Here is a 4,050-nt window from a genome sequence, read left to right on the forward strand (position 1 = left end):
CAAGGGCTGGAGTCGAGCTTGGATAGGAAGAAGAGTCCTACGATTTCCTACGTGTGCCATGTCTTCAAGGCCACGGCTACGAGGGAGGGTGCACTGGGGCTCGACCAGGGCTGGTCAGGGCTTCGTGTGGGACGTGACTAATGGTTAGGAAGAGTCCTAGCCAAGGGCTGCCAGTAGGGAAGAGTCCACAACCGCATGGACTCTTCCCATGCACGCGTTGGAGCGGCTGCTGAAGGTATGGCTCGCGGCTTGATTTGGGCTGGTTAGGCTGGTCCAATAGGGTCTAAGGAAGATGAGAAAGGATTGGGCCAAGGACTGGTGCAGCCAGGGTTCATGGTGGCTCGATAGATACGGGCCGCGACTCTAAGGAACAAAGAGATAAGGCTCGGGGTCATGTACATGGACTTCTCGCGTGGGCTAGGGGCTGGTGCATGGACCAGGTGGACTCCAGTGGGTTAGGGTCAGGTCTGGTCAAGGGTGGCTCGATCATGGCTTGAGGAAATTGGGCCATGGCTCAACGGGAGTGAGCTACGGTTTGATTTTTAGATTAGGAGAAGAACTGGTTCGAACCATGGTCCATGGGGGTGGGTTCATGGTTCACGAGGGTCTTTTAGGTATAAAAATTTTATGTTTAAATTTTGGAAAGAATATATTTAAGTTTGAATTAATTCGAGAATTAAACAGTTCATGAATTAGTAATTATTGAATTAAATCCAAATTCTCGAGCTTACGTTAAATAAAAATATTAAAAGTCAAATTTATGCTTAAATAATTATTTGGGATAGTCTCGAGTCAGTAAGAGTGAGAAAATGTCAAAATCGAGAATTTTAAGTCATGGGCAAAACTGTCATTTTACACCTTGGTAGTACGAAAAAGGTTGGCATTGTCCCGAAGGATCATAACGGGAGAAGGTCCAGAGGGGAGCCCAACTATCGTATTTCCATTTTACATCGGTTCCTAGTGCCCATACCCATGTGCAAGGTGAGCTAAGACTGATCAGTCGACCAGAGGATAAAAGCTAGTCACTTTCAAAGATCAAACTTCACTCAAAATGATAAATGATTGAAAGCTTTATGATTTGATGATATATGATTTATTTATGCTTACAAGTTTATTTTAAATAAAAGTATGATTTTAATGCATGTGCTTGTATATGTATTATTTTCTACTCATGTTTAGAACGTACTGAGTAATTATAGTCACTAGGTTTGAATGATGCAGGTGATGATGATATTGAGTAAAGCGCTGAAGCTTGAGTGGATCGAATCCGGCCGTACACTCCCGATGGACTTTATTTTCCGCATGAGCTTGATAGTTAAAAGTTTTAAAGGATTTTCATAGTGAGTTAATTAGAGATTTTATACTTTATTTTGAAGATAGTTTGATCATGTTAAAGGTTGAAGTTGAATGCTGTTAACTGGCCAATAAGAGATTTTTATGCACTTGACATTTTAAATGTTAAATTATTTTGATATATGTAAATGTTAAGTTATTTTAAATTGTGAATTTCGAAAGTATGTATGAAAAAAAAATTAGTAGGATTTTAAAGAAAAAAATTAGAGGACATTTCATTGAATAACTTTTTGCTTTATTTTATTCCCGTCACATGAGTAAAGTAGAAGAACATCCGTGTCAAATAAGCAATATCGGTGGATTTAGTGACTTTAAGGGGAAAAAATATTAAAAAAATCAAATTTAATGAATGTGTTGAGTAATAATAAGTTCGGAATTTGACAAACCAATCAGTAACTGAATCGAAGATCGGAACTGGACAGTGACAAACTGAAAGCACAGAACTGATATCAGAACTGAAGAAGACCTATTCCAGGGAATTGAATTAAGTAGAATTGAAAAAATAAAATAAAGTTCTCAAAAATATTAATAAGTCTAAAAATGATGATAGGAGATTGACAAATTATTCGATATCATAACTGAAGATCAGAACTGAATGAGTTATTTGCAGAACTGTTATAAGAATAACTGAAATACTTAAACTGAAGCTAAAGAGCGTTCGACCTAGAAAGACATCAGTTAGAACTGATTACCAAGTATAGACCAGCTGAATTGATCAGTCGACCAGTTTAACTCTTGATCAGTTAGTCACGTCATCAGTTGGAGTTTGAATCTATGTTGACAAACTGACATACCGTACCTAAGCATAACAGTCGAAGCATAACAGTCTGATACATCGTACTACTGCCAGAAGGATGTATACATAGACAAAAGACAATTCAACAAATACCATTATTTAATGCATTCGATATGACCATTGAAATCGAAGACTATAAATAGATGAGGATTTCAGTTGTGGAATATATATCAAGTGAATTTCAGTTACACACAAATATTAAAAGAACAATCAGTTATCAAGTCAGTTGCGAATGATTTTCAAGCATACATCTAGTTTGCAAATCTCAAATTAAAAGCTCGTACTTCACTGATTTATTCATAGTAATCAGGCTACTAATTTGATCTATTCAGTTATCAACTGATAAGTTTTGTAAGAAAAGATAAGCGTTTCAGTTTGAAAATGTTTAAATTCTAAATGAAGTCGATTATTACGTCTATTGTAGATTATCAAAGTCTTTTAGTGAAAACCTATATTTGAGATTGAAAGGTAACGTAGGACCATTTGAAATCTCTTAACCATCCATAAAAAATATGTGTGTTCATTTTTCATACCTTCTGTTTTCACGGTACCCTAGCCAAAATTAAAACTATCCTTCAGTTTATTTCCACATTATTTTAGTTAACTGATCAATAATGACATACAAAATTTCGAGATCAATTCTTTAAAGAACTGACTCACATTTGAAAAAAAATCAAAAAACCTAAAGTGTTTATTCAACCCTATTCTAAATAATTTACCCGAATTAAACGATCCTAACAAAATGAAAATTAAACTTTGTCAAATTTTAAAACTAAAATCTAAAACATATCAACTTACAGAATAAAACTTATATTTTTTTTATAATAATTATTATGGATAATAATTATCATCTTATTATGTATAGTGGGTCCTATGCATGTCTTGTTGGTGTCTATCTTAAAAAAATGTTTACGTTATCTATTAACGAAATATAGTGTGTGTGTGATTGTGATAAAAATTTACTATTTTGTCATTTCAATCTTATTTATCTTTTTTCTTTTTGAACATACAATCTTATTTTTTTATATATATAATATCACTACTTATTAAAGTCAAACCCTTAGATTAACTATTTTGGTCTTGTTGGAATATTTCATGTTCGCATTCTTTGTAGTCCAAAATTAAGGAAGACGTAATCCAAATGAATGCAAATCTAGAAATTATGAAAAATGAGTAATTAATTGCTAATTGATTATGTGACATGCATGATTATATATTAAATAGGATTTTATTATCATTATGCATAACTGTATTTTAGGATTATTCAATTTGTGATCGAAGAAAACGGAGACCGAGGGCTGAAAAAAAAACATAAAATGTTTTTATTAAATAATTGTTTTTAATTATTTAAAATAGGGTTGAGCTTTTTCATATTTTTGAAAATAAGAGGTTTTGAGGTGAATTTATACGCCGGGACGTAAATTTTATCGGCGTTGGTTTTTCAACAAAAATATGAACTTTTTGGCAGCCCGGCTATTAAATTCACAAACTTATTTAAACAAATAATTTTTACTATTTATTCGATCATGGGCCATTAGGCTGAACACCATGGGACTTGGCCCATACCCATGCACCACTACTGATGATGGGTCGTTAGGATGGTCCAGCATGGACCTCGGCCCATGCCCATGCACCGCCACTCATAGAATATCCCACTCCTGAAAATGGTTTCTTTCGCCTTCCCCCAACACTGAACCCAGGACCTCCAGGCATAAGTACCTAGATTCATAAAGTGTTGGTACCAGTTGGGCTACTACTGTAACGTACCGTACTTTTAAACTAATTTAAATTTGTAGAAAAATAAAAAATTTCTTAATTAAATAAAAATCTTCAAATTGCGATAACAATAAACTGATCATTCAAATATTTGCAACGAAAAGATCGCAAATAATGTTTGCTAA

Source organism: Primulina tabacum, chromosome 2 (assembly GCF_025594145.1).
Source record: "Primulina tabacum isolate GXHZ01 chromosome 2, ASM2559414v2, whole genome shotgun sequence".
NCBI classification, from domain to species: Eukaryota; Viridiplantae; Streptophyta; class Magnoliopsida; order Lamiales; family Gesneriaceae; genus Primulina; species Primulina tabacum.